The following is a 19,932-nucleotide window of genomic DNA, read 5'->3' on the forward strand; positions in this document are numbered from 1 at the left end:
GTGGTGATTGCAGAAGGGGAGCGGGAGCTTATGGGGCGCTTAACAATAATATTCTACTTCTTGATATGGATGATGGTTACATAGTTGTTCAATTTATAATTATTCTGTATGTTTTATATTCTCTTCTGCATATATGCTGTACTTTACCCCAAAAAAGTCTGAACAAGCAAGTGTGGGAAAGCAAGAATTCTTCATTTTAAAACTTGATTTTAAACTTCGTTTATTTTTGCTAATGTCCTTAGATGAGTATCATAAATGCCTCTAACTTTCCTCAACTTTTCCTGAAATACTAGTTCTGATGCCGCCACAAAGCTACTTTACTAATCTTTCTACAGACAAGAAAAATCTATATCATTACGTTCATGTTCCCTGTGTCAGAGTTAGGTTAAATGCAGTGTAAACTGTGAATCTTAACTTTGCCCTCTAGGGTCGAGAGGAGGTCAAGCTTCTGTTGATGGAATGCTAATCATTTACCTGAAACTGTAGGAACCTTGCTCAGTGTCAGTGGGATCTAAAGTTACTTCTGTGTGTGCTGCTCACTGGGCAGCAAAAGCAGAAGGAAGATGAGGCAGAGACAGTAACACCCAAGGGACTCACAGTTCCTTGTGTCTCTACCCTAAGTTACCTGGCCGACAGAGGTCAAACAAGCCACAGAAAGGATGAGTGTGTATAGTTAGGATGCCATTGCCAACATTAAACGTATGTACTCCAGAACCTTGCCCCCTAAACTCAAAATGTTTTCTCCAAACCAAGCAACTGGGATAAATATACCACAGGAAACAGAACCTGGGTCTAATGAATCAGTGCCAGCTGGATTGTTCACAGCTGCAGGTTAAGTTAAAGAACAGGAAACCAGAAACCTCTTGTTTCTGCCCACAGACGCTCATTTCTCTTCTGTCCATCCCCACTACTAACGTTCACAGCACTATGATCTCCTGCCTGGTTTATTCCAATAGCCTGCTAACTGATCTCCCTGCCTTCAGTCCCATCTGCCCAACACCAAATCCACACTCTATACTATATCCAAGAGTAATCTTTCTAAAATGCCAAGCTGCCCACGTTATTTCCCATTCAAAACACTGTAATAGATCCCTACTGCCCTCAGGTTAAAATCCCCGTTCTTCAGCATGGCCTATGACACTTTGGGCTTCTTTCCCTCGACCCATCTCTCAATAAACCGTCCACCTCAAACTCTATCTTCAGGGCATCCTGAACTAGTGCAGGCCCACAAACTGATCATGCTATCTCACCACCCCAGACTTTCTCTAGGCTGCTGCTTCCCTCAGCCTAGACCGTGCTTTCAAGGCTAGCTCCAACAGGCCCTGCAGGGTGATACCTCCTCTAATTAGACAGGTACTTCTCCTTGTGTTTCTGCAGAAATAGGTACTTGCCTGTCTCACAGCACCAGTAATGGACTACAACTGTCTTTTGATTGTCTGCCTCCTCTACCCCTTTCCAGACTAAGTTCCTTCAGGGCAGAGCCTAAGATTTAGTCATTATACCTCCTATGAATAAATACCATAATCCAGGGCTGCTCTCCTCCAATAATAATCCCTGGAGAAGTCTTCAAATCTATTCCACCTCTTCATTACATCAGTGAAGAAACTGAAGCTTAGACAGGTAGAATAAATCACTGAGGTCACATGATCAGGGGCAAGCTGGGTATGGAAATCTGGTCTCCAAATTCCAAGCCCAAAATCTTTGCATTCCCCAAATTCTTCTGTTTTGTTCCCATTTAATGCCCACTAACTGTTGCCTTTAAATACAAAACTAAATAGACATTTTCTTAAGAAGGAAGAAAATAGTTTCTCTTGTTTTCCTTGGTGCATCATTAGAAGCAGATTCTAATTTTAATTCTTAAAAAAAATTATCCATGTTTTAGTGATCAATTAGAGCAAGGACAGCAAAAATGATCCATGCAGGATAAAAGCTGCATTTCCTCAACTACTCCAACAGAGGGCAGCATCTGCCAGCAAAGTGAATCACAGTACGGGCAAAATTCTGTTTCAGAACCCAATAGAACACCCAAACAGCAAGCTCAATTCTGTTACTCAAACGGAACTTGCTGCTACAGTACACTGAGGGTGTATTAATTTACTTATTAAATATTATGTGTGTTTCCTTACCAATCTTATGCATATAGTTTACAAGTGTAAGCTCTGTTCAGTTTTTCATTAATGGTATCATTATTTTGTGGATTCTCTGTGGTATGTTAAGAGGTTCCTTAGCTCATGAAAAGTAAAAAGGACCAAAAATAGTGGAGTCCAGGACAGTAAATGCTACTGGAGCTGTATTTATGCCTTATGCCTCAGAGGTTCAAGCTCTTTTACACAGTCTCTAAGGACCCTACCTACTTCTAAATGCTTCCACTCTCAACATTCTCCTTGTTTGCTATCAATTTTTTCTGTTGCCAAACTAAACCCTAATTCTCTGAGTCTCTCTGCAGTAAATACTTCATCTGCCTGTCTCTCCTACTAAGTTTTCCATTAAGACTATCACTAAAACCTTTTAAGTACAAATATAGATACTGGAGGAAGCAGACTGAATGAAAATTTTAACAAGTATATCAAAATCTGCTCATAAGTACAGAGTACTAGGAACTTCCAGGTAGAAGATGGCAGACTGAATCAAAGAATGTAATTTTCCCCTTTCCTGGAACTCTTCTACATCTGCAGAAAATGAATTTTTAGAAAGAAAAGAATGATGATGGGAAGAAGCCTACAAGTTTATGGAGAACAAGAAAAGCATAATTGCAACCAACTTTTGAAGCTGGGAGATAAAAAGGACTAAAACCCAAAAGACCTATGAAAGCTGAGTCCTAAACCAGAAGTAGGAAAAACCAATAACCAATCCAAATTGTATTTAAGGACCCTCAAAAGGCTCCGGAATCAGCAGCACCAGGCACGTGGAGAAATGCGGGGTGGGGGTGGGGAGGGAAGCAAAAACCAAGAAGACGGGTTGAAAGCTGTTTAAGAAGCAGTAAGATCTATAGACCCTCTGGTTACCCTCAAGACCCCTCCCCTATGCCATCAGGAGACCACCCTCCCCTACTCCAACAGAAGTCTGGAAACATATTCTTAGAAGAGGGTAAAACACTGATATCTGGACTGGGGGATGCCAGGCACAGCTGTGGGCAGGAATCCTTTATCAAAAAGAAGAGGAAGTTAATCTACATGCACTACATGCTAAGACACCAGCACTTTCCCTCTTCCAGTTTCTCAGGACCCCATCACCCCAAAGCCCTTACCCTTGAGGTAAAAGGCTGGAAGAGTCTTCTCTGGGGAATTGAAAACAACCTTAAGCTACTGACACAGTCCAAGTAGATCACCCTAGAGCTCTGCCATCCAACATGGTGGCTACCAGCCACCTGTAATTACACTGTAACTACCCAGTGCTTCTAATGTGGCTAGTGCAAATGAGGAAGGAATTTTTAATTTTATTTAATTTTTAAAATGAATGTTTTATTGTTATTAAATAAGTAGGTTTGGAACAAGCTAGGAATGTGAATTTACCTTTCACTTGTAAATTTTATGACATCTAAATATACATTAAGTATTTTTATAAAAATTTATTATATGAATTGAAATGTGCTATAGATGTAAAATAAAAACTGGAGTTCAATAACTTAAGATTAAAAAACAGAATGTAAAACATCACGCTAATAGTTGTTGTATCTGTTACAAGTTGAAATAATATTTTAAGTATACTGGATTAAAAATTGTATTATTAAAATTAACTTCACATGTTTCTTTTCACTTTTTTCTTTTCGTCTTTTCCTGTGGCCACTATAAAATCAAAAATTACACATAGAACTCACATCGTATTTCTATTGGACAGGACTGTCCTACAGTAAACTGCACAGCTAACAAACCTTATCCAGGCATCCAGAGTTTCCAATGAGTTTTTAGTCCCTCGTTCTTAGTTATTTTTCTTTTGGTAGGGGGGGTTATTTATTTATTAGGTTTATTTATTTATTTTTAATGGAAGTACTAAGGATTGAACCCAGGACCTCATGAATGCTAGGCACGCACTCTGTCACTGAGCTATACCCTCCCTTCCTTTAGTTCCTCATTCTTAAACATTGGCAGACAGCCCAGGACTACCAAACATCTGAGGAAAAATAGTAATAAGAGAAGGGAAAAAAACAACTCATCATATATAGAATACGCAAGGAAGAGAAAGATTAAAAAATTAATATTCACAGGGGAGAACATAATGCCATTTTAAAAAGAAACATTCAGAGGAAAAAGAACCCTTAAGAGTTGAAAACATGATAACAGAAACTCAAGAGCAAACTCAAAGGATTGTTGGAAGATAAGAATTTGAGGAAATCTCCCAAAAAGTAGAGCAGAACGACAAATGGAAAAATGAGAGAGAAAAGATAAGAAAATTAGATCAGTTTGGGAGGTCCAATATTCAAATAATAGGAGAAACAGAGGAGCAAGCTATGAAGGAAGTAATTCAAGAATATTTTCCAGTACTGAAGGTTAAGACTATTATAAAAGACAAAAACAGATCACCAAAGGCGTATCATGGTGAAATACCAAAACACTGGGAAAATAAAGAAAATTCTACAATTTGAAAGGAGGAAAATTGGTCATATACAAAGGAATCAGAGCAGCTTTTAATTTTTAAAACAGTATACCAAAAGTTAGACAATGAAAAAAGGTCTTTTAAAATCGGAAGATAATTTGTAACTTAGAATTCTATACCAACCAAATTATCAATCAAATAGCCATTTTCAGACATTTACACTTTCAACAAATTTATCCCTATGCACCTCAGTAAGCTACTGCAGGATATGCTCCACCAAAACGAGGGAGCAAACCAAGAAAGTGAAAGACTCAAAATACAAGAAACGGATCTAACACATGGAAGACGAAATCCCTAGGACAAAGATTCCAGGATGACTGCTCTGTGCCAGAGAGCACAATTAAAAAGGAACGATGAGACTTGAGCCAGACCCTGGAAGACTGTCATCACTATCACCCACTTACGTTCTGGCTTTTTAAATTGCCAATACCAGTGAGCCTGACCCACGTTCTTGGCTTGTCTGAACTATATGATAACAGTGTCTTCCCTCCCTTCCTTCCTCTACTGCCTGGACTATGAAGGACACTCATTCTTCCCGACAGAATTTTTCTACTTTGGCTTACTCAGGAGAGCTGAAGGTTGGCCTTGGTGAGCTGAGTCCTTTCCTAACCATATTTTGTTGAATATCTACTACTTGGCCCTTACTGTAGCCCCAGCAGATACTCAACTGTGATGTTCCCCTAAATTCCCCATGGCTTGGCCTGCTTGTATCCTCAGAAGGGGCCCTTGTTAACATTCAGAGAATCTAAAGTCAGACTGTGACTCCAAGATAGTATTGTTTATCTTCTCCTGGGAGCCTCCATCTAACAGTGGTAATACTGTCGATTAAACAGTCTAGATTTTTGCTTGTTACTCAATTTTTATAATAATCTTCCATTTATATGCAATGATCAATACAAGTATAAAATTTTTATTTTAAAAAGGAGTAGGAAAAGGGGGGAGGATATAGCTCAAGTGGTATAGTGCTTGCCTAGTACACACTAGGTCCTGGGTTCGATCCCAGTACCTCCTCTAAAAAAAATAAACAAATAAATGAACCTAATTGCCTACCCCTTCAAAAGGGTATCTGTAATATGTATGACTGAAACATTATGCTGTACACCAGAAATTGACACAACATTGTGAACTGACTGTACTTCAATAAAGAGAATGCAAAATATATATATATATATAGATATATATATATCTATATATATATATCTTAAAAAAGAAGGAGTAGAAAAACATGTATTCAATAGGAATTTTTTATAAATAGAATTAGATGAGTAAATAAATTTCTGAAGATCATTTGCTGGTACAGGAAAAGAGCTTAACAAAACTGCATTTATTAAAATGAAATTGATTTTCTCTAAAGGATTCTCAGTATTATTAAATCTGATTTAAGTTAACACAAATTGCTCAAAGGTGAACTGCATCAAAAGTAACAGCATCAAAAATAAATACACTTGGCTGGGCACTGCTCTGCATTAAGACCATCAATCAACATAAAAATAAAAAGCTGTCCCATCACTCTCCTTCCAGAGAGTAATTCAAGGTTCTGATTCAGTCACCACATCCTAATGTAATATGTGGTAAGATAAATCTTTTGGTTACCAACTGCAGGAAATAAGAAACTTCCTAGACACTTATGAGTTTGGTTTCTAAAAGAAACCAGAAATTAAAAAGTCAAAAGACCCCAAGGTATGTCCTGTGAGTCCAATCCAATTAAATTTATGACCTAAGGAGTTTGAAACATACGCTGATCAATTAGTATCATAATAAATGCAAATGAAATGTAAAACTTCTTCTCCATAACTGGATTTGTTGTTGTGGTGATGGTGGTTGTATCTATTAATATTTCAGTCTTTAAGAAGTGGGCCGATGGGACCAAACTTGGCAGTCTTTTGGACAGAGATTCCCTGTTTGCCTAGTAACAGAACTGGACCTATTATACATTGAGTAATATCAGAAATTCACCCAAGGCACTGATTCACTTCTACCCAATTCTGTGAATCTTTAACTTTTCTTTCTAGTTAGAAAAGGTGCACAGAATTCTCAACTAAGAATGGTCTTTTGGAACAGGATACTCGTGCACTCAAACAAAAGGCAATGTCCTTAGTGGCAGAGAGGTTAGCAGAGATCTAATAAGAGAATATGATTAAGCATTACCCTGATCACAGAGTACATTAAATAGCAAAAAGTGTTTCTAGTTCCAACCAACGTGCCTTACAAGAACAGTTAATCATGGACAATAATCCCACAAACCATGTGGCTAGCATACTGGTAATATAAACCTACAAGGGTATGCCTTTATTTCAATACTTTCTAAAGATTTTGTTCAGGATAATGTATAGGGGACAAATATACCTGATTGATTCTAGGAGCCCCAGGATTCCTGGTAACTATAGGCTTTTCTCATAACACCTATAATCACAATGCAATTCACTAACTGCCTCAACATATTCAATTCCTACCTCTCCCTCTTCCTCCCTCCACCCTTGCTCATGGGCTAATTCAGTGAGAAGAAAATGTTTAGTGTGGTAGGTAGAATTCTAAGATGTCCCCCAAGAGTCCTAACCTGATGTACTCACCCTGTATAATCACCAGGACTGTAAATATGACAGGCTATCACTCTTGTGGTTAGGTTATGTTACTTGGCACAACAGACTTTTAAGAAGGGGAAATTACCCATTTGGGCCTGACCCAATCACAAAAGTCCTTTAACTCTGGGGTGAGAGGTCAGAGACAAAAGAATTCAGTGTGCTATTTCTGGCTTGTGCATGGAAGGGGCCAAAGGGCAGGGATTGCAGGCAGCCTCTAGGAGCTGAAAGCCAGCAAAGAAACAGGACCTCAGTCCTACAACTCTTAAGAGGCTGAATTCTGCCAACAACCTGAATGAGCCTGGAAGATTTTCCTCCAGCACCTAAAGCTGAGAAATGGGCCAGCTGACATCTTGATGTCATCTTGTGATATGCTGAAAACCCAACCACACTATCCATGCTGGACTTCTGACCAACTGAACTGTGAGCTAGTAAGTGGGTTTTGTTTTAAGCTGTTTAAGTTTGTTGTGTAAAAGAAGGCAACAGATACATTAAGGAAACTGACAAAATTTATCTAGAACTTGAGCTAAAGGAAAAAGACCCTGAGTCCTGATTTTTATTTCTGGCATCCTAAAAACTGCAAGTATGATTCTGAGCAAATCACACTGATTCCCCATGCTTCAGTTCCCCTGTTGCTACAAAACAAAACAAAGCCAGACACACACTTCTTGGGACCACTAAGACCATGAAATGGAGCAGTGAGAACTTATTCTGTAAAGGCAATCCTGCAGTCGTTACGACAGAAAGATGTCTTGTAAAATAGACACCGGAAGACCATACTAGTTGACACTGCACTCCAACAACAGAGCATAAGCAAAAAGTTATTCCTCATCTATATAAATTATACTCTTAGCCATAGTCAGTCATTTCACAAAAAGATCTAAAGGAGGACTCAGCCAAGCCAGGCTCTAAATATTTTATATCAGATCCTTCTTCAGATCATTTATTGTAGCTGTTTCTGTGGACCAAACTGTAAGTTGCGTGGGGGCAGGAACCCATGTTTTATTCATTTGGTATGTCCAATATTTAATAAATATTTTTAAAATTAGCATCACTACAGGTTGAGGAGCATCATCCTAAGCACAGTATTTTCATTCATTCATTACTGTATTCAAACTGAGCAAACTGAAGGAAAGTTTCAAGTCAAGGTTTACGACAGTACGCTTATTATAGACCATACAGACCAAACTTTCAAGAGTAGTATCTTTCCCTATGAATGAGCCCAGGGGACCCCGACTGGTGCTTCAGCCCACGTGACATATTTGTTAGCTGTCCTTGTGGAAAATATCCAATTATGGGACACATGTCACCTAGGAAGTCTTCCACCTCCTTTGAAAAGCAATAAGCCTCCAGTAAAGACATAGGCTGCCTACAGGTAAAATGGGAAGTAGTGTCACTGCAGCCAACAACGACGTTTTTTCCAATCCTAACCTACCTACCCAGAAAGGAACGGGTAAGGTACGTGTCGTCCAGAATCACACAGAACAGAGAGCACGTTCTGACTCTGATTCATTTTTTTTATCCTAGCATGGGATTGATACTCAGCTCCTTAGGACAGTGAGGCAACAGAGGGTCATAACATGGACTTGAATTCAATTACCAATGAATTCTATGCCAGCTTTGCCATAAAATTCGCCGCATTTCCACTAAAGGACAATAAAGGCATATTAACTTTTCTTTTTATCCACCACGGTTTCAGTCTTCCTATCTTAAGAACTATGTTGTCTCACAGGACTAGTGTGAAGAATAAATAATAAAATAGATACGAAGCACTTTGTTTTGCAAAGTGCTTTGTAAAAGGTAAATAATATATGATGATGGAACCAATGGAATTACCTTCAATTCCCACTCCTTATAGAGAAGTCAATTAGAACTAGAGAAAAGGAAATAATGAATGCCTTCAAATGTAGGAAACTTTCCCTTCCATTTTCAAATAATGGCCCAAAGATGACATCAAATGAGTCAATATCTCATCTACCATTTACAGAGAAACAAACTTGATTCTGGGCCATCACTACTTATTGGTGCCAAAAGTATCAAAAAGTGTGTAGAACTGGAGTACCCACTTCAAAAAAAGAAAAATAAAAGAAAAAGGGTCTATCAGAGGAAAGGAGGTCTAAAAGAGAAACACAAAATGACCAGGAATTGAAAAATATGAACTATAAAGCTAATCTAAAGCTAATTATAAAGTTAAATGTGTTTAAGGGAAAGAAAACTGAAGATTATCCAGCAGTCCCCAGAAACGAGGATGGCTCTGTCATGTTCTCCATCATCGCTAAGGAAAAAGTGCTAAAAGGAGTAAGTAAGCCTCTAGCAGCTCGTCTGTTTAATTCCACACTGTCCTGGCGGCCCCACAGCTAAACTCAGTACTGGAGAGTTAAACTCGTTAGAATTCATACAAGAGATGACAAAGGAAACAGTAGAGGAGAGTCCAAAATCTTAAGCACAAGTTAGAAGTGCCATATAAGAGCATTAGGTAACTGTACTCCATTCCTTTTTGCAATAAATTTGAAGTAACTTACTTATAAAATCAAAGCAAACTCAATTTCCCTCACAACTGTCTAAAACTGTTGACGTCTGCTTTCCAATAAACCGTATTTCCCAATTGTAATTAAAATGAGGGGAAAACCATCTTTATATTAGAATTTAATCCTATGACAGACAGATCCAATATGTTCTAACAATCCTCTAACAGTTGAAGAAGGCAAGTCTCCTGGGGAAAAGAAGGTAACTTTTTGCCTCCAGTTTAGCTCATCCAGAAGCCTGGGACTGGCAGAGCCTGCATCCTAGATAGCCAATAGCCTAGAGGAAGAAGGAAAGTCCACTCAGGTTTCACTATTCCAGCTCAGCAGAACAGGTGGAAACCAGGCTGGGAACATTGCATTCCTCCTCTCTGTCCATCCAAATAAACTGCCAGCCCTGTGCATTATGAAGCACTCATAGGCTAAAAAAAACAAGCTGCTAGTAGGAGAAAAGTGCTCAGATTCTGGAAGGCCTAGTCTCCTATCCTGAACCACATGGTGCAGCAGACACGCCCATCTCCTTTGCTGTCAGGAAGGAGGTGTACACATACTCTGTCATCTGGTGAGAGAGCTGAGTAAGTGAAGCTTCCTACCTTTCAAACATCCTAAGGTTCTGATAAAACTTTCAAATACATATATAGAAAATAATAAGTAACATTAGCCTTATTTTCCAAAGTTCTGACATATTTCTCAAGCTCCAAATACTCAAACTTGTTCTTTACTTTCTTATTAGAGAGAGCTCTTTACTGCCTTAGCTTAGAGATTGTGATTGCTCCTTTAAAAAAAGGGGTGTTGTCCATTCATTTGCAAACAGTCAATGACTCAGGAATGCTGTTTCCCAATCTCCGTAGCAACTGTCTTCTCCTCCCATGTCGTGATGTGAGTAGCCAGACATCTACTCTTCCTCAAGGGTGAGCATGTGAACGACACACCCAAAGGCCTGGCAGACAGGAAGTTCCTGCAGCTGATGCTGCTCCTACATACAGGCACCAAGTATAAGGCCACCTTGTTTTAAATCCCATTCTCAAACCCTTCATTTCTAAATGATGGTTACACCTCTTTTCTTGTATATTCACATCATTCCTGAATACCCAGAAATAATCACAGTCTACTGATAATAGTTTAACTGATCCAAAAATTATACTACTACTCAAAAAGCCAGACTTGATCTTATGAAACCATAGAAAACATCTTCTGGTCTTTTACAAATCTACGACAAGATTTTATTTTGAGAAAAATTGGCTAAAGGGTGGGGGGAGACAGCATGAGGCAAATCTCGTTACTCCTCTATCACCAGAAATATAAGCAAGAGTTAAAACAAGGTCCTTCTGATACTGCTAGCAACTATACTTGTGTGGAACTATGCTCTAATGCAAACACATAGAGAATTTCATGCCAAAACTTAGGCTCCAAAGAGATTTCCATGTTTCATATATTTTTCTCTTTGGGTTTAACTATTGAAAAATTACTATAATTTCTGGAAAACAAGATAGGGGATTGTTTTACTTTATTTTTATAAACATCTATATTTTCTTAGAAAAATATGTATCACTTTTATAACAAAAGATACATCCATTTCAAAAAAGTAGCGATTTTCAAAGATTAGAAAGATGAAAAATATTTATGACACATTGTTTTAAAAGCAGAAAACACCTAGAAACTACAATTGCAATGTTGTAAAACTATCTGTGCGGAGATAATGGCTAGAATATTCAAATACTAAGTGAAATAAAAATAAAAATTTAGGATCCTTAAATATCGCTATTTTGACAATGTATGTATATATCTCTTCAAAAAGAGTATGAAAAAATCATAGCACAGCCATCTAAAAGCAAAGCCATCATCCAATCCTCATATTCAAAATGCCCATCAGCATTTACTCTTCTTCAGTAGTATTTTGCTTAAGGAAACACTCCGGCAGGGCACAATGACAAAATTTAGGGATGACAATGCAATGTGAGAAAGAATAATGAATAGTTAGTGGAGTGTAAAAGCTAGCTCACCAAATTACATGACCTTGAGCAACTTAACACCTGGAGGCCTGAGTGGCCTTCTCACGTTGGAAAAAAAAAAAAAAAAAAAAGGAGGCTGGGTCAGATCATTCCTAGGGTCCCTTCAAGGACCCTTAAAGATGGTGCTGTTACTACTGCTCTTTTTGAGAGCAGCCCAATGTCTGCTGCTTGCTCGATAGGACCTATCCTACAGTGGCTTCTCACCACTTCTTCTTGTGGTTTCAATCACAGGAAACAGACGTCACCCATGGGCCTAGAAGTAAGTAACGTACCAGCCCTGGCGGATGCAAAGAGTTGCCAACTAGGGCCAACACCCATCTTTTTAAAATACCAGAATCAAGAAATCACTAGAAATCTCTATGCCTAGGGAGCCTGACACACATCTTTCACAAAAACTAACAAAACTAAAAATATTTCTTTAGGCCCCATGAAAGCATGATGAAATAATTTTAGAACAGTTTAAAACTACTTTGCTTCTATGGCCAAATGAGGAATCAAAGGAACTCCATAGCTATGGGTAGAAATACATGAGCCTGAGAAAAAACTAGGGCACTCCTACTGCCACCAGCATTTTTTGTGGAGAGGCTGCCATATTCTGAGGACCTGAAGATTCATCCTGATCTCCTCTATTTAAAATTCTATGTAAACCTGTTCTGTAGCCATGAAAGACCATGGTACTAACAGATATAATACGGGGACTTAACAATTACTCACTTTAAATGTATGTTATTCGGGATGGGCAGAGTTCAGTGGTGGTGCACATGCTTAGCATGTACGAGGTCCTGGGTTCAATCCCCAGCATCTCCATTTAAAAGGAAAAAAAAAAAGTATGTTATCAATCCCTAGAGCACTGGGTCAAATACTGCTCTCATTTATAATGATAAAAGCTGGCAGCCCTGTACTATGTAAAATAATGCAGAGATTTTTAATCCCATAGACATGTTCCTTCACTAACACAAGACAAAACCATAAGATACTATCACTAGAGAAAACTAGTGGTGTTTTTTCAAAAGAATTCTTCAGATCAGGTACAGTTATATGTAGTTTTCTCTGCCTCACAGTTACCTTGGTGAAAGGACTAATGTTTTCAATCTCCTACAACAGACCACAGAAACGGGGAGCCCTGAAAGTAATCCCAAGATTCACAAGACTAACAGTAAAACTAAAATACCTAACAGGATATTGCTAACATGAACTAAACACCACCACTGCTCTTAGGCACCTTATAAGTTATATGGGAGATAAGACCCAGCCTGCAAAGAGCTCTCAATATCACTCTCTCTCTCTGTCTGTCTCTCTCTCTATATATTTTAATTTTGCATTCATGACAAACTAAAGAACACTTCAGATAAGCATGCAATCAAAACCTACACTGCATTGTACTAGAGTACATGTAGAAGGAAATGACAGGGCCCAAAGATAGGCTCAGACTTCCCCGCAATGGCATTTCCCACCTGAGCCCACAATTTGACTACACAGTGTTGAGATGCAGCTGAAGAGAGTCATGTCTTTTAAGATCTAGACTGATTACTGAAAGTCTGAAAAGATGCGTTATTACAATTAATAAGGAATGGAAATCAAACAAACAACTACCTGAACTCTATGTGGGTAGCAGAAGTGATTAGCTGGAACCTTAACACTAACCTATTCATGTTCTTAGATATTCTGATTTACTAACACATTCACAAGGCCAAAAACTGCATCAACATGTATCATGACATGTTACAAAAGGCTAATTTTCAGTCCTGCTTTCTGTAGGTTTCTACAGAAAGAGAATCAAAAGCCCTTCCCAGAGATAAAATAATCTCTGGGCCGTGGCTTCCTTAAATGGTTTATCTCCCACTGATCCTCTTGCCTGCTATAATCGGGCCATTTCTTTTTACTACAGCCACACATTCAGACCTCTGAGCCTCTGTTCACACTGCTCCCTGTCCCATGACACCCCTTCCTCCTCTTCTCTAACAATCCTTGGATTTACTTCCAGGGCCTATCAGATCGCCCATCTTCTATGAAGCTAACTAGCACTGCCCACAATTACATTCTGGATCATTCGTGTAGAATTTGGGACATTAGAACAGACCTTTGAAATCATTCTACTTCTTTTGAAATTCTCTTATTCTACAAGAAAAGACCAAGAAAAGTGGAGTGACTTGCCCAGAGTTCACATGGTTAATTAGCAGCGAAGTCAGACTAAGTAGCAATATATGGAAAGAATGCTTCAGTGGGAGAGGAAGATGAGGATTCTAGTCCTAGGTCTAGTTGTAAATTTGGACAGATCACTTCTCTAGGCCCACATTTCTTAATCTGTAAAATAAAGGATTTAAATTAAATAATTTTTAGAATCCTTTTCACCTCCAGCATTCTAAGATTCTGAAACGTGGGTCTTCTGACTCTCAGTTGAGGATTCTTTCCCCTTAATTCCTTAAATTCTCTGAATTTCTAAAGCTTTTGAAGCTATGCTCATGGCTTTTGAGCTGTTCCTACCCATTCTTCTACAGACATGGCTGAGATTACAATTTCTTAAAAAGCAAGGACTGAACCTGATAGGTCAACCACATGACTTCTTGATCTTCAGCCTTTTGAATCTAGGGTAGATTCACACAAACAAGAGAAACTATTCTCCACTCTTTGCCACCAATCATACAGAAAATCCTACTTCCAGACACCTGGATCTCTGTGGCAATGTCTTAATTATTAATCAAAGGCAAATACCTGCTAGATCTAAAGAATAAACTTAAGCAGTCCCCAGGCTTAGAAGAGACCCTGAAGTAGTTAGCCATTTGCAATCCTTATGGTCAAGTTTCAAAGCCAATTCTAAAATATAAATCGAAAATATGTATCTAAAAGATAACTAGAAATGTTTCCTCGTCCTTATTTGTCACCACTACCTTGCTGCTCTCAGCAATATAAACAACTAAAATTCCTGACAGGTGATGCTGTGAGAGCTGTTCTATTTACAAAGAAGATAAGGTTACATTTAAAATAATAATAATTTAGACAACTTCTTAGTAACTCATGAGCCAGGGGAAAGATAGGTTTTGCATGCACTGTAACAGCTACTTTTACCTACCTAAGATAAGAAAGGTTTAATTAAGATTCCTGCAGTGGTTTCAAAGTCTGAATTATTAAATGCAAAAAGCAGTTAGGCATTTAGCCACTGCTATCTACACCCAATACTTCTTTCCCATTAGCTGAACTGGAGGAGAGTCCAGTTTTAATAGACTGCAGTAATCAAGGGCTCTTAAAGAGGTAACCCAAAAATTTTCTATGAAACTCCTAACGGTGAATACCTTTTGATACTACAAGTACAAAAACTGGACACTTGTAAAGTGTCAGTGCAATGTGGTGAAAAAGAACATGGCTTTTTGTGGTGTTTTTGTTGCTGCTGTTGTTGTTTTTAAATCAGGTAGACCTAGGTTGAATCCCAGTTCTAAGATCCAAAGCAAGTTCTTGATCTCACTGAGTTTCAGTTTAATTACCAAGATGGGAAAAACCGTATTACCTTTTTACAAGGTTAATGTAGAGATCAGTGAGAAAATGACTCTAAAGCTCTTTAGTGCAGGGCTAGAGCTACAGAAAGTACGCCAACAACAGGTACTGTCACTGCTGCTGTTACTGTCATTCTCTGTCTTTCTAGTCTGCAATGAATTAATCTTCCTATCCATTAAGATGCTAAACATTTATTAATATTTATAAATTGGAAGATTGGCATTACACAACCTGCAGCACACTGAGTTCAGGAAAACAAAAGGTTTCTAACACCACAAAAGAAGATGAAAATGATTCCAGCATAAACAGAATCTCAAAGGTCCCCAATCCTGAGTGTCAGAAATATTCTGTCTTGTCTACAGGTGAAAATTTACACCTCAAAGAGAACATGTGGACTATAACTCACACTTCCACAGTGATAAGAGGAGAATTTCAGAGCTAAATCTATAAAACTTTTAAAAGAAAACAGAAGAAAATCTTAGTGACTGTGATTTTAGCAAAGATTTTTGAAATATGATCAAAAAAGCAAAAAGGAAAAATAATTGGACTTCACCAAAATTAAACATTTTTGTTCTTCACAGGGGAAGAAAACATTTGCAAAACATAATCCAACAAAGGACTTGTATTTAGACTGCAATAAAAAAAATTTTAAGTGAGCAAAAAGTTTTGAACAGCTACTTCAAGGAAGATACAGCTAGTAAATAAGTACATGAAAAGATGCTCAACATCATTAAAGAAATGCAAATTAAAGCCACATTGAGCAACCACTTGTCAACTGAAAAAAAAAATGCATAATCTGTAAGTTTTATTCAGTGGCCTTACTGAGAACCATAGACCGTGTAGCAGCCTCTCAGGGACTGAGGGACTGTTCCAAAGAGGTAAGAGAGAAGTCAGGATATATAGGAGCTTTTGCTGGGGAAAAAAACCATGTAGTTGAACATCAGATGATTACTGCTAATCACAAAAACCAGACATCTCAAGTTAATGATTTTTTAGTTCCTTTCTATGTATGGGAAGATATAAGAGTCTGGGCTTAGAAATCAGTCCTTTGATATGCATCTTATCTACATAGGGTCAGTATCCTGTTTTTCTCCATTCTGAATTCCCCTCAGGATGTCCCCTTAGGACAGCTACAGTGGCTGATGGCTTTATGGCCACAACATCCTTTGTTTACTGAAATGGCAGGTGACATTCTTTATCCACTCACTACATACCCAATAAAGTGGCTAAAGTTTAAGACTGATCATACCAAGAGCTGGCAAGGAACCAGAACCCATATACTGTTTGTGAGAATGTAAAATGGTACAACCACTTTGGATAACAGTTTGGCCATTTCTTTAGAAGTTAAACATAGTGCTACCGTATAACCTAGCCATCCCACTCCTAAGTATTTACAAAAGAGAAATGAAGGCCTGTGTCCAGACAAAAACTTGTACATGAATGTTCACAGCAAAACAAGAAAAAACAAAACTGAAAACAACCCAAATGCCCATCAACAGATAAAAAATAAATTCTGGTAAATCCATACAATGTAGTACTACTCAGGAATAAAAAAGAATGAGCTAATAATATAGCTAACATACATTATGCTGAAAGAAGCCAAAAGAAAGAGTTCATATTGAGTATAATTCCATCTATACAAATGTCTAGAAAATACAAACTGATCTATAGTTATAAAAAGCAAATCAGTAGTTAGTTACCTGGGGATTGGGGCACAAAGAGAGGTGCAAATGAGAGATTAGAACGGGGCAGGAGGAAACTTTTGAGGGTGATGGATATATTCATTATCTTGTTTGTGGTAATGGCTTCACAAATTGTACACTAGATATATGCAGTTTATTGTATGTTAATCATACATCAGTAAAGCTGTTTGAAAAAAGATGGTGATGTCCAAAGTGTCTGCGGCAAAACAACCAACCAAACAAAAAGGTGAAGACCCCTGAATAAAATGTAACCTACTCTAGGGGAAAAGGGAAAAAACAGAAAAAAAGCAAGTGAAGGTTATCTTTTCACTTGATCCTAAAGTTCTAACATTAAAAAAAAAAGGCACCCAACTATGCCTATAAGAGACTCACTTTAGTCTTAAGGATACACATAAGCTCAAAGGGAAGGGTTAGAAAAGGAAATGCAAGTGGAAACCAGAGGAGATCAGGGGTAGCCATACTTCTATTTGACAGAATAGACTTTAAGCCAAAGAGTATATAAAGATTTATACAATGATAAAGGGGTCAATTCATAAACAAGATATAACAATCATAAATATATACTCACTAAACATTCAAACACCTAAATATATTAAGTAAATAATGACAGATCTGAAGGGAGCAATAGACAATACAATAATAGTAGGGGAATTTGAAACCCCACTTTAGCAACAGATAGCTCATCCAGACAGAAAACCACAAGGAAACACTGGACTTGAACCATACTTTAGACCAAATTGGCTTAACAGACATGTGAAACATTTCATCCAACAGTGGCAGAATACACATTCTTCTCAAGCATGCACAAAATGTTCTGCAGGACAGATCATATAAGCCACAAAACAAGTCTTACCTTTAATTTACGAGGACTGAAATCATACCAAATATTTTTTTCAGCCATAAGGGGAAGAAAGTGGAGATCAACAAAAGGAAAACTGGAAAATCTACAAGTATTTAGAAATTAAACAACACACTTTTGAATAACTAATGGGTCAAAGAAGAAATCAAAAGGAAAATAAATACATCTTGAAATAAGTGAAAATGGAAACACTACTCACCAAAATTTATGGAATACTACAAAAGCAGCTTATCGTGATAAATTTCTATATCAAGAAAAAAGAAAGCTCTTAAACAACTTAACTTTATGCCTCAAGGAACTAAAAAAAAAGGGAAGTGGCTATATCTGAGATATAAGCCCACTACCTTGGTTTTCTGTGATCCTGAGGATCAAAGATGGTTTATAAATCAACCTCTGTTGGATCCTTAGAGTATGCTGAATCTTAAAAGAAAATGCAAATCCTATTGCTTTCAAACAGTTCTATTTCTAAAACAGGGAATAAGTTATAGAATCAGAAATTCAGAAAAATAATCTAGGACATCATGAACTCTACCTGTATCTGCTACCCTAACAAAATGCCAAAGTAGCTACTGCCTAAGGACCACTTATAACCACAACAAAGGATGGAATTTCCCATCTTCAGAATAATAATGCTTCCACATAGGAATGCTATGTGTCTCTCATACTGCAGTTCATTATGCTTATTCTCTTTTATGTCCCCTTATTTGTTTCATCCCCCTTCCTGGAGGGAAAAAAATGTAAGCAAACATTTAAAAGGACAAATTGACACTCCCTAACTGTCACAGAGCCAAGCAAGAGAGTCAGTTTCTTCAATCTTTTTCCTCTCAGTCTCACAGCTTCTAGCGTATCTGTTCTTAGATAAACCCTTTCTACTACTCCAGCTATTCCAAGACCCTGAAATTTACTAAAGGAAATGTAGAATCCAAAATGTATGCTGCTTCTCCTCCGTGTATTTATCCATTTCCAACCTACAAGTGTAAGAAGGGATTGCTGCACTGAGTGGGTGTTAAGGCTTGGTGACATTTAAAGTCCCTTCCAACTCTAAAAATTTTAAGGCTACCACTCATAGCAAGCTTTAATAATGAATGGAAGTAAGAATCTCAAAGTTAAAAGAACAATGATTCACCCAGAGTCAATCGGTAATCAGTGGTAATATTTCTTAAAATACTGGTCTCAATTTCTCTTTTCTTTCAGTAATTCTTTTACTTCCTTTTTTTTCTTAATTTTTTTCTTTCTCATCTCCCATGAGCCATGGGAAAATCTTTTACTTTCTTTAAAACGGTTCTTAAATTCGAAAAACTGTGTTTGGAAAAAAAAAAAAAGGTAGAAAATAAGATATGTTCTTTACTTTTCGATTTTAGCTTCGAGGTTTTAAGACATTTGAGTATCAACAGCGTTTAGTGCTCCTGCTTCCCCAAAGGCCTGGCTATCCATGGGACTAGAATCAGTCCTTACAGCAGCAGGGGAGTAATAAAAACAAAGCAGGAGGGGATGACAGACAGCTGGGCAAGGGGAAAGAGTGGAGGGAAGGGATCACAGACAGCTGGTCAAGGGGAGAGAGTTGGCAATATCCTGCCTAACCTTAATTAGGGGAAATACCCAATGCTGCCTCGCTAGTTAACAAGAGGTCAATTTTTCCCCTTCTGCTTTCAGACAAAAGTGATTGAGAACAAGAGGCTCAACATATTAAAGAAAAACCCTTTAATACAAGGTTTGTTTCAATATGGGGATGCTTTTTGTAGTCATGAATGACTTCAGCTGAGACATAAAATGGGAGAAAACACCACCTGCATATACAAACTCTTTGTTTCTCTGTAATACTTAATATTTCTTGTTAATAAACATGATTTTAACCTGCTCTTCTAAATCATGTGGCATAACCTTATCTTTTAAGCCTCTATGACATTTCACTGAAAATATGACACTCTCCAAGAATAACTTGGCAATCGATTTATAAAATACACCGAGCACCCCAGGGAAGAGCAAAAGGTGATTTCATCATACAGCATGTAAAATTACTCTATTCTGACCCACGTGCCTATTAATAAAGTTAAATCACTTCTCACTTATTACTCTTGTCTTAGCTTTTTAAATGAACATAATTTACAATCATAAAATGTTCAGCTCTTTTTATAAAAATATCCCAACATTTACCAGCTCTCTCAAGGCAGAGAT

At 37.7% G+C, this 19,932-nt stretch overlaps 1 protein-coding gene across 3 annotated transcripts in view; it reads right to left on the bottom strand.

Annotated features, from left to right (window-relative positions):
* LOC105090799 (protein diaphanous homolog 1) overlaps positions 1-19,932 on the bottom strand; it is a 39,359-nt gene that overhangs the window by 15,499 nt on the left and 3,928 nt on the right. The gene's annotated exons all lie outside the window — the stretch shown is intronic.

Source organism: Camelus dromedarius, chromosome 3 (genome assembly GCF_036321535.1).
Source record: "Camelus dromedarius isolate mCamDro1 chromosome 3, mCamDro1.pat, whole genome shotgun sequence".
Classification (NCBI taxonomy): Eukaryota; Metazoa; Chordata; class Mammalia; order Artiodactyla; family Camelidae; genus Camelus; species Camelus dromedarius.